Raw genomic sequence first — 12,272 nt, forward strand, 5'->3', positions numbered from 1 at the left:
GGGGGGCCGGGCCGCGGCCCGCGGCAGCGCCTGCGAGCTGTCGAGCGCCGGGCCCGGCCCGGCCTTGGCCTGCCCGTGCCGGCGTGGCCTCCGTTCCGCACCGGCGGCCTTTCTAGCAAGGGACGGCCGTGGCAGCGGCTCTGGCTTGCTTTCAGACTGGCCTCCGGGCAGCTCCTTGCAGCCGCCACCCCTCCCCCGCCCGGCCTGCCAGCCTGGTCTTGCGGGCAGACCGCTGTAAAAGAGGCGTCTCGAAGGCGTATCTCGTCTACATACACGCACCAGGCCGAGTTTGCAGGCCGTGGCCAGCACTGCTGGCTGACAAAGGCCCTGTCCTCCGGCAGGACCCGCTGGCCCCTCGCTGGCCCCTCGGGACAGCTGTTGGGCAGGCAGAGGGATTGCCCTGCAGCTTCAGTACGTTCATCAGAACCTTCCGTTTAGCTGTATGAAAAGCCAAGCAAGTGCTGCTCGCGTGGTTAGTTGTCCCCGTGTTTTCTTTTTGGCGATTAAGGACTTGGGTCGTCTTGCAGAGTAGAAGATGAGACCGACAGATGTGGCTGTGCTGAGTAGGCAGAGGTTGGTATTAATGAGCTATGTATACCATGGATTTCAAAGTGAGGCTACATCCCTCAGTAATTTGTTTCAGTGCTATAAAATGAGTAATGAAGTCATATTTTGATGGCAGGATCACATAGCCTGTGCTAAATTCTGGGTTTGATTGTGTATAAGAATGGTGGTTAGCCCCATTTTTATCTGAATTTTACTTCATATTAGAACCTGATGTTGTGCCACCTCTTTTTTTTTTTGCTCAATTGTTTCAAAATTAGTTCATTTTTCATCACATTAAAGTTTTCTTGCTATTCCCGAAACTGTATGTGCTGAAAACATTACTCTTTCTATATACAGTGGTGTATAAAATAACATTTAAATAATCTAGTAAACATTTCAGTCTTTGTTCTGCTAAGGAACCAAAACAAACAATTGAGCAGGGTTGAAACTCAGAGACTTGACAATGTCGCTGAAGAATAACGACAGAGTTATTTATAGTGGGGTTGATGATTTGTTTAATGACGTTTTCAGTCCATGACTAAGGCGTAAGCCGATGCCTCTTCAATTACCTTTTAATTCTTACAGCCTCAGCATTCTTCATGGCTGCTGTTTGCTCAAGCTGGATCCATTGTGATTTGATATTGTTTTGTCTTCATTAATTAGCATGCTGGTACTTTAATATCTTGTTCAAAGTCAAACCCATGCAAAAATAATCAAATTTGCACCAGTGTATTAAATCTTGCACTATTTTATTTCAGACTAAGAAAAATAAAGCACAGGCAGTGGAGACTTGAGACCTTAGGATGATGTACTTCCATCACTTACACATCCCTTAGCTGCCATGGCAGTATATGCTATAAAAATGCAGCCAACAAAGAAATGCAAGCTTTTTGTGAACTGTGGCGTGCTGGATTTGCAAAAATCTAAATGCCATTAATTTGTTAGACAAGTATCAGAAATAGAGATCCAGGAACAGATGAAATGTATGCACATGTGTTTGTCAATGTGACGCCCGCACACTGCTGATTTTAGAATGTCAGTACGTTAAATCCTGACAACAGCCATAAGAGAAGTGCATGCTCCTGAAACGAGATTTAATGTAAAAGGCCATTTCTTGTAAGATGCTGAATTTTTATCTATGGTGCAGAAACCAGACATTATATTAGAGTTAGCAATGTTAATTATTGTCCTGTGTTGGTTTTGTGTTTTTTTAATGAGAGATGAAGTCTTTCTGTTTGGAAAAGAAATCCTTCTATCTATGCACATGTTCCAAATGAGTTACAGAGCAATTTCCAAAAGCTCTTTCTAAAGGGCAGTTCTGATAAAATTATAATTTGCTGAATTGGATTAGTAAAAATATTCCCTGCTTAATCAGGTTTAGGAAACAAAGCTCTATGCTAAATATGAAAGCTTGCACTGCGAGTGAGAGGAGAGAACTATGCAAATGGAATATGTTATTTTTCTAGGGTGCAGAAGTAGACATCTGGAAAAATAAGAAAGAAAAGCACTGTTTCCATGTGCCCCAAGATGCCTTGGCCTATAGCGGGTGATACTGAAATGAGGCACAGAGATGCAGAAGGCCTAAGGTACTGGGCAAGTTGAAAGAACACAAAGGGGAAAGATGTTTACACTCACTGTAAAATCAGCTGAAGAATTGCTCTTCTGTGAGAATTTTAATGAATGATGGGTTTGGTAACCAAAATTATGTCGCCCCTTTTTGTAGTATGTTTGCCTTCTCATCCTGAGAAAGGTACTAGGCAGGTTCTTATTCTTGACCACTCATGTATGAATCTTAGTATAAATTTAGGCATAATGAGTCTCCAGTTTACAAATCCTCCAAGTACAAACAGGTTCAGTTATGACACAAGACATTCCTTTTCCTTCAGGAAGGTCTTGGAAATCATCTTCATGAAAATATAATATGGTTTAGGATGCCGGACTCATTATGCATAAGTAGTCTGAGAGGGGAATCAGACCCTGTAGCTTTACTGAGACAAATAACGACAGAATCCCTCAATAATCAGAGTAAAAAAAAGATCAAAAGCGTGTAAGGAGAAGAAAGGGAAAGAGATGTTGAGAGAAGGCGGTAGCGGAGCAAAAGAGGCAGGAGGTGAAGGCATGTGCCAAAAACTGAGTAATGACAGAGCAAAATATTACAGAAGTAAGTTTGAGCTGTGATGGGTAAAACCCAAATTACTTCCAGGTACAGTAGATAAATTGAGAGGATTGCAAAGTATGGAAAAGAATGAAAACTTAGAAATCAAGCGAGAGCTGTTACATCCCATCTATGTACTTCTTAAATCTTGAATACCACAAAATTCAGCCAGTTTAATCTCTTAGATAAATTCGGGGAAGCAAAATTATGTTACCTGCTTCTTCTAGGGACTTCCATTTGATCAGAGCAGGCTGATGTCTGTGTGTATTGCATAGTTGCGAGATGTGTCATGACAGCATGTGTATGTGATGTTACGACAGTCAGCTGATGCTGCCATTATGGGTAATTTAAATAATATTAAATACATGAAGTGAGACAACTGAAAAAGCTGCAGGATGTTGATGGGAGCAGGAAGTACCACTCCCTGTGACCTCACCTTACCTTACTTTTTAAGGTCAAAGTGAGAGAGCAATCATCAGTCTCTACGTATTGGACTAAACCACAGCACAAACTAAGGTTGATATTGAGCCTTTGTCCCCTCCCTTGCAGAATCTCAATTACCATATAGGATTATAGTATGACCTGCTTTTCTTATTTGTGTTTGTATCAAGTAATTGGAAACCCTGGCAGGGTTTTTGGCTGTCTTAAGATCCCTAGATGAGACAACTGACTTCAGTGGAGCCAGAATCTCACTGTCTAATCCTGGCCAGAGAATCCTGAGTGCATGAGTAAAACTCAGGCATGTTCTGTGTATACTTCTGAGAGCAGAGCTTTCTGTTTCGTGGTGTCCCGCTGATAGAAGGCAACACATAGCACATATCCTTCATCCACATCCCCAGGGTTTTCTGATGCTACTCATATCATTCCTTTCCCTCCTGGAACTTTCACTTACCAAATTTGCATTTCCTAATCAGTTAACTTGCCTGCAGCAGTGGGAGTTCTTATTTGTAAGTAATGCCATACTGTATCTTTGATACAAGCTTTTGCAACCCCTTTGTTGTGCAAATACAGACATATAACTCAAGTAAACCAATTGGCTTCAGTAGGATTATCATAAGAGAGTTAAGTGCTATGAATAAAAACTGTTCTCCAAGAGACAGATCCTGCAGTCCAGTACAACTTTATTTTTTGAATGAAAAGGGGTAGCAGCACAAGTCAGTAGTTAAACCAAGGACATAATTGCTTGCCTGTTCGGTTTATCTGCCAATGTGGGAGATTCAGCAACAGTATTAATGATACACCATATTCTTATTTACATCTCAAAGTATCATTCCTTTCCACATGAAGGAAAGGAGGAGGATTGTGTCACATTTTGCAGACAGGAGAACAGCCATAGAAGAAGTGAAGGGATTTAGGGTAACCAAGCATCCTATGGAAAGGGTCTTCTGGCTTCCAGCTTCTAGCCAAGGGTCTCTTAGCAAGAAGGCAGCAATCTCAGCAGGGCCTCTGGCTAGCTTGAAGTGATAAGATAAACCAGATGCTATAGCTGCTATTGCAAATAGCATTTTTGACAACCAAAGTGAAAATAGAAGCATTTCTAGAACTCTTAAATATTTCTTTCCTGTCATTCACTGTGTGAATCTCTGTTATTATGTGGGAGTGGATTCAGCAATTTCCAAGGCATTTTTGACCGTTGTGTAGTTTTGCTGGTAAATGAAAAGTCACAGTTAAGTCAGCAGCAGGCATTTGATGAAGGTTTCTTGTTTTAAGGAGTGGTGCCATGTTGCTAAAACTTTTTATGATTTAGATGGGAATACTGCCAAAACTGTTGGTGCTTCTTGCACTTGGGAGTTCCCTAGATGGCAATTTACTATTGTTTTTGTTTAGAAGTATGGGAAAATGGTAATTGTGATAACTGCCTTCAGCAATAAATTAAGGAAGTTGCTGATTACTGTGCAGAATTTTATATCTGCAGTAAATTCAAAAGGGGTGAGATTTCTCAAATTTTTAGCATCTCAGTGTAGCTGTGATGATGTGAGCAGAAAACTCATATGTATTTTTATTTCATTCACATCTACTCACATGACACGGATGAAAGAAAAGTACTGTGTTCATTCTTGAGAGGGAGACCCTCTCCTATCTGTACAGTACTCAAGCTGCTGAGCAAAACAATTAATCCTTTCCACAGCATAAAACATTAAACATCAGCAATTTCCTTTTTCTTATGTCTCACCATTCACAGTAAATATCCTAGGGAGATGTTGGAAATTATGCTCTTCCAATTAAGTTGCATGCACTCCAACTCCCTTCAGCAAAAGGCTGCTCAATGCCCAGAGACAAAAAACATCTAATGAATCAATCTTTGTGCACAGAAGAAAGCTTTTTTTTTTTTTTGTAAGAAATTATGTAAAAACTGGAAACTGATGACCTGTTTGAAAGGAAGATAAGGGGGCGGGGTGCTGTATGAGCTTCATTTTCTAAATGATGTTGGGCTATTTTTCTGGGCTATCCAGGACATTTCCAGTAAAAGCAAGGTAAAATTTGCAAATTTTACCCCTATAAAGAGAAGAAAATATTATTCTTTGTCTTTCAGACTCAAATAAGCAATTTTAATATCTGACTACAGATATTTTTAATATTTTTATCTTTACATCCTGATAATATTTTTCTTCATTCTAGGTTCTCACTCTTATTCACATTAGTCTGGAGAGTTGAATTGAGTGAGTGACTTATTGAAAAAAAAAGGGCAACATTACTTATTTCTCAAGATCTAGAATAAGAGCTTTAATTCTGAATTGCAGGGAGAGGATGTTCATATCAACTCACTTCTCAGTAAGTTACTAAAACATGAATGCTACCAATTTCTTCACTGCCTTCATTCAGATTTCTTGTATCTGGCTTCGCCGCCCACCCTCTGCCTTTATCTGCCATGTTGTCTATACCAGTGATCCAGGATCACTAGCGGCAGAGGGTGGCAGTCATCTGCATTTCATATTTTCAGCTGCCTAAGCTCTTTGAACCATGGTTTCAGTGTTACCAGCATTACTTCAGCCCTTCATCCATCAGTATTAGATGAGCAGAATGCTGCTGATATTCCAGGGTTCTTAGAAACAGAATCTCCCTTTGCTTTGTCAGAGTGTGAATGCTCCTTTTGCCCCATGGCTTGCTGTCTTTGGCGAGCAGAATCTCTGAATACCTTAAACCTGATTGCCTCTTGGCTGCTGCTTTTCCTTTCTGGACTGTGGATATCTGGTCAGGCTGTCCCATGTTTTTGAGGCATGTTAGAATAGGAAAAGATCCAAACTGTTTCTTCTCCAATCACATATGGGAAGTGAAATCTAACAGCACCTTGCTGGAGCAGACTGGATCATGTCAAAAAGTAGAGAATCTCATTCGTAGCTTGTGAAAAGTTTTTTTTCATCCTTCAATGTAAAAAATGCTATAGAAATGTCAGGTTACACTGAACACATGCTGGGGAGTTGGCTAATATCATGTGATTATAGTCAGAATTAGCACACCAAAAATTCTATGCCCCAGTGGGAAAGACCATTAGTATTAGACAACTAGGAGGTCCACGAGGAGCAGAGCAAAACCAGAGTTTCTTGCTTGCATTCCTGGCATTTTTGGGAGACAGAAAGGTAACTGCTGGGAATGAGAGGAAACCATCTAAGAGGTGGTCTGATAGCAGCATTTTCTGAGCTGCTGAAAAGATGCCTTTGGAGTCCTGCAGGACCCCCCCCCTCTACCCACTATCACTTGCCAGACCAGGCAAGTGATCCCAGGTGGTGGGAGCTTGCGAAGCATGGGGAGAGTTTGAGATATTAACCCTTGGAGTCAAAGGATTAAGGGGATGATGCAGTTCATTTTGAACATCCCATCTGGAAGAAGTCCAGTGATTCACAGTGGGGGGGGAACATGAAGAAGAGACAAGAGAGGCAGCTTGAGTGGCTCTGTAGTTCTGAGAACATCTTGTCACAGTGTATCCTCAAATCTGACAGCTTTTCTCTTTTAGGCATGGACTACTCTTTGATCCTATAAAGTTTATCTTGGTTTTCATGAAACACCCCTGTAAGTGGCCAGCAATATATCTCATTGCCGGTAAGTCAGCAGTGTGCAGGTGTCATCAGCTAAATATCCAGGAATGTTATATTCAAAAGTGACAAAGCCCCATGAGATATTTTAAAAGCAAATGTATTTTCTCTGGACTTTGTGGCTTGTACTCAGTGGCAGGCTTTATCACGCAAACCCAGATGTGGATTTTTGGCAGGGTTTTAACCTCTTCTAGGAGAGACTGCCTATCTTTTAATTTTTCTCATTTTCTTATAATCCTGTATTTACAAGCAGAGCTAGTAAAATAACAGAAAAACACATTCAGCGGGGAAGGTTCAGCAAACCCAGAGTAATCTCATTGAGATGAGTGATGGTTTTAGACCTTATTTCAAAATATGGAGTTAGAAAATCTGTATCCTTCTCACAGAATTTCAGGGCCAAATATCCCCATGGCAAGTAGATGTAAATCCACTACAGAAAGTGCAGTTATATCCGTTCACCAATGGCGATTTTTTTTGTTGATGGTGTCTTTCAATATTACAATTAGCAGTCCTTAAAGACATTGAAACCTTCTTTGGTGATTCAGTGCAAATGCTTTGCTTTTCTTCTCTTTTGACCAGTGGTCTCCATCCTGGAGCCTCTGAGTGCACTAAGTAATGTGTCTTATAGATTTTAGCCTTTCCCTTATGTCCTTTCTGAGACTTGTATGCAGTACAGAGTTGTTTCTCTGCCTCATTTCTAAATGCCCACAATTCTGTGGCTTTCTAGTAGAGATGTCAGACTGGATGATAGTTGGTTTTACTTCAGGTAAAACATGATGGGGTTTGTGGTTCCTAACGAGCTCATTCCACAGACCAACACTCAGCTCTGCAACAGTTCTTAGATGCCCAACTCTGTTAGGAGGTAATTATCAATGGGACATGAGCTACCAAAGAGGGACTTCACTAGCTCTGTAGCTATGCCTCATTCGTTTCCTGTACGGATGAGCTTTGTTCACGTGGTACAAAATTTTGTTCTAAACAGAACCTAGTAAAGGAGATGAAAATCTCAACCAGCTGAGACCTGCTGGTGTGTCTCAGCAGAGATAGTTTGCGCCTATGTCAGAATGGCTGGTGAACTGGGGTGCACCTGGGAACTTCTTGGTGCACACAGCAGTTTGTTGCCTCTTTTCCCCAAAGGGTGGAAACACAGGCATGGTTAGCATATCTGAAATGTTAATGGTGTGAAATTCATGAGTCAAACCATGAAGGTAAAGGTCTAATGCAATTGCTTAAAATTGCAGCAGATTCTTTATAACATCCTTTGCATTCAAGCCTACTTTGGCTTTAAACTTTAGGAATAATTTTATTACAGAGCATTGTACTGGGTCTGGCTGGGATGGAGTTAACTTTCTTTATAGCAGCCTGTATGGTGCTCTGTTTTGCATTTGTGTTTAAAACAGTGTTGATAATGCACCAGTGTTTTGGCTATTGCTGAGTAGTGCTTGCACAATGGCAAGGCTTTTTCTGCTCCCTCCTCCAATAAGTAGGCTGGGGGTGGGCAAGAGATGGGGAAGGGACATGGCTGGAACAGGCAACCAAAGGGATATTCCATACCATATGATATTGAGCTCAGCAATAAAAGCTCAGGGAAAGGAGGTGGAAGGGAGTACATTCATGGTCACAGTGTTTGTCTTCGCAAGCAACAGTTACACATGCTGAGACCCTGCTTCCCAGGCAGTGACTGGACATCTGCCTGCCGATGGGAAGTAGTGAATGAATTCCGCTTTTTGCTTTTGCTTTCCCTATTAAACTTGATCCATGAGTCTTTTCACCTTCCTTCTGTTTTCTCCCCATCCTGTAGGAGAGGGGAGCGAGCAAGAGGCTGGGTGGGTGTTTGGCTGCTGGCTGAGGTCAACCCGTCACAAGCACTAGAAAATAGACACTTAGCTCCTGCTCCTAATAAACATCGCTCATCTAGTTTCCCTGCATGAGGTTACATTTTTATTGCAGAATGTTTCTCTACTTTTAAATTTTCCCTTGCATTCAGTTTCATCCCAAATAATTTGTTGAGGAGGTAATGGCATCATCACAGTTCGCTCTGACTGTCCACACCAAAACAGTTAGCTATTTCTTGCAAAGCTGATTAGGAATGACACCCTTCAAAACTTTGAATTTAAATTAGCATTTAGGTTTCAGAGTTAACGTCTCATGGAAACCCAGCCTCCTGAGATGTCAGAGAGATGTTATTGATTCCCTTCCCTAATTCAGCAGGCTGGTGCAAAAAGGTTTGAAGAGCCACTCCTGAACTACACAGGCAACTCTGCAGGAGCAGTTTAAAACTGTAGATTCATATAGAGTGTCTGCCCAGCTTTTTCATCTGATGCCATTGCAAGCTACCTCATCCCCAGAAGGTTCCTTAGGAGAGAGGTCTGACCTCCCCAGGAGGATGGCTTAGCAGCTGGCTGGGAACATGCTTTGTCTTATTTGCAGTCTCATCATTTCACTGTGTCAGTTCTAGGTAACCTCTTCTGAGCCCATGGGCGCAGAAGCTTCAGCTCCATAAATGCAACTCCTGACTTGCAGCGGCCTGATTGATGGTCCCCAAAGAAGTTTTAGTTTGCCATTACTGCCAGCCAGTTCAGCCCAGCCCAGCCTCTGAGCATACATACCAATACATCTTCACACCAGTATATAACACAGTTATTTCTTGATGTTTTACTATTTCCTTCTTTTCAGCTTCTCTTTTGCTTGCACTTCCTGCAGTTTTTATAGAAAGGTATTTTAAAAAGGTAGGTGAACTGATTCCTTATTAATTGTGCTTGCTCTATATAATGATGGGTATTTCTAGCAGAATCCATCCTTTTAATCCAACTCTGTGCCACATATACACTGAGAGAAGCAAAATGCCTTTAAGACATCATATATTTGTAAAGAACATTAGTAATGCAGTGAGGTAGATCAACTTCATATGTTCATTTGAAGATTAGGGTCTAAATTTAGATTTATTACCCAAAGGGAAGGGTTTTGTGGCCTCAATTTTAATAGCTGTTTCAATCCAAAACTACCATAGGAGTTAGTGCAATGAGAAGGCTTTGATTTGGAGCCTGGGACTGAATGATATATTAGAAGCTAGACCTCCAGCCTTTAGTGGAAATGCATGGCAGAAATTCCTTGCATGCCTGACTTTGGTCTCTGTCCAGCCCTTCTGTGAGCTCTCAATTTCACCAAATTGCCCTTGATTTACAGCACGTTACTCCTAAGGCCAGGATATCCCTGGATAATGTAATAACATACTATTGGTGTCTTTTGTAGGTTCATGGTGCTGAAAGCATAGGCTTGCTGTTGCAGCCTCCTAACTTGCTTTCAGTGTAACATTTCCTGCTGTGATGGTCTGTAGAGTGAAAGCCATAACTCCAGGTGAGAGATTTGTTTTGGGCTAGAAGTGTTACCCTGATTTATCATCAGCCCAGCAGTGGCTGGCAATGGCAACATGTCCCAGAACTGATGTGATTGTCACTGTAGAAAAGCTGGTGTACTATCTTTAACACTCAAAATTACAAAGCATTTAAAAGTATATGGGACAGACTTGCTAAGTAATTCTTGTGTAGCTTATGAGCAGGTCTTATGCAGCATGCAGAACGTAAGAGGTCAGTTCTTGAAGGCATTCTGTCTTTCTATATTAAGTGTAATAATCTCTGCCTCTTGTATATGTGTGTAGCCTCCATCAAGGAAAATGGTAATGAGTTTGCATACCAAGGAGATATTAAATCCCAATTCCCCTTCAGTAATGTATAATGTCAACAGAAGCCTTTGATGAATGCAGCTTCTTCTTAATTAGATGCTTGAGCAGGAGATTATTAATCCATTTATCTCAAATTCTAATTGTACTGTGAATTGCTCACTGGTTTATGCCTAAGTTTATGATCATAGTTATTTTCCTAGAACCTTTAAAGAGTCATAAATGAATTTATTTCTGGAAACTTGAATTGTTGTATTCTTATTTGTAATACTTTCCTCAATATGTGTGTGTGTAAACATTCTGAAAGCCTCACGCCATCAGCCAGGGGTATCCCTGGAACATAACAATTCAGCAATTGCAGCTATATACCGTTTCCATGGTAGTGACATTTGACCTTTAAAAAGATAGATTTAGGCACCAGTAAGGGGAACTGGCTGATTATCATGGCAAAGGCTGGTCTTTATGTACCAGAATTACTGGGTGGGCATGATTTGGGGACCTGCCATCTTTCGGATGCATGTTAAAACCATCAGCTTAGATTGTAATACTAATGTATAATTACTAATGATCCTATAGATCTAAAAATCAGTCCTAGGACATTCAGGGCAAGCCAATCCAATTGCTAAAAGAGGATGTGGTTGCCTGGATGACACACATTTGCCTGGATACAGCCAAGGATTCTTTTGAAAATATCCTCATAGCAGGCATAAACTTTTTTTCCTTTGAACATGCTGAATTAGCCTAGTTCGCAGTTCATGGTGTATACTGCAATGGCTCCATCTGCTGCAAAAACTCATAAATCACTGAAAACTTCGGAAAGTTGTGGGAAATGGGATTATTTCTCCTATCATCTGTGCTGTTAATGCCCTCTGTGTTTCTATGTCTAGGGTGGGCTACTTAAGAATAGCCTAAGAACATATTGCAGTTTCTTTGTCTGTATGCGTGCCCACACAGCAGAGGGATGAGATCGACAAGCATGTGGCTGACGTTCAGTCAAGTGGATTAATAAAGGATAGTGAATGGATTCACTTTTTCAGAGTGTCCATGTTTTTATATGGGCTGTTGTGTAGGGCTTGCTGTGTGCAAGCAAATATTTAATGGCACCATCTAAATTGTACAGTGATATCTGGGAAGAGAGGAGGGTATTGGGGGGGGGGGGTCTGCTGTGCTCTATGGTTTTAACTATCTATACTGGCTGCTATTAAAAAATACAAACAAACCCTACCACAGATACTTCCTATTCTAAATACAGCAGCAGATGATAGCTCTTCTGGCACCTACAGGCTCACGTGTTGCCAAATGATTGCTTTTCAGTGGTGTTACTGATGTCCTAGCTGACAACATGTCCCAGTTGTCCTTTCCAGTGCAGACTGTGTTTCTCATTAAGGTCCCTGTATCTCACTGCTGAACAAATTCAGACTGGGATGAGGCTGACTGCTCCCATCCTTTCAGTTCTAGGAGGACCCTTCATGGCAGACACTATCTATGTTGACATGCAACTGGGCTGAGTTTAGTTCCAAGTATGTATAAAATAAAATTATACCTGCACAGCTAAGTGTCATTGCATCTCATTTTAGACAAGAGAATAATTAGTAAATGTCTATTTTGGACGCATCTGGCAGGCTGTATAAACAGAGATAGCTGCAATCTGGTTAGCAAACATAGAGGAGTTTCTTGTACTGTCTGCACTTGAGAAGCTATGGTAACACAAAGTCAGCAGATCCCAGAATCCTTCCGTCAGCATGACTGGCAGCAGACATTAAAAATTATGATCTGCTTATGCGTGGGATGAGTTCAGAACTGGGATTTTTGCACCCTACAGTTTTCTGAACCCCTCCCAGTTCTGTCAAGGATGTACTTT

This window comes from Haliaeetus leucocephalus, unplaced genomic scaffold (assembly GCF_000737465.1).
Source record: "Haliaeetus leucocephalus isolate CR32 unplaced genomic scaffold, Haliaeetus_leucocephalus-4.0 Scaffold92, whole genome shotgun sequence".
NCBI classification, from domain to species: domain Eukaryota; kingdom Metazoa; phylum Chordata; class Aves; order Accipitriformes; family Accipitridae; genus Haliaeetus; species Haliaeetus leucocephalus.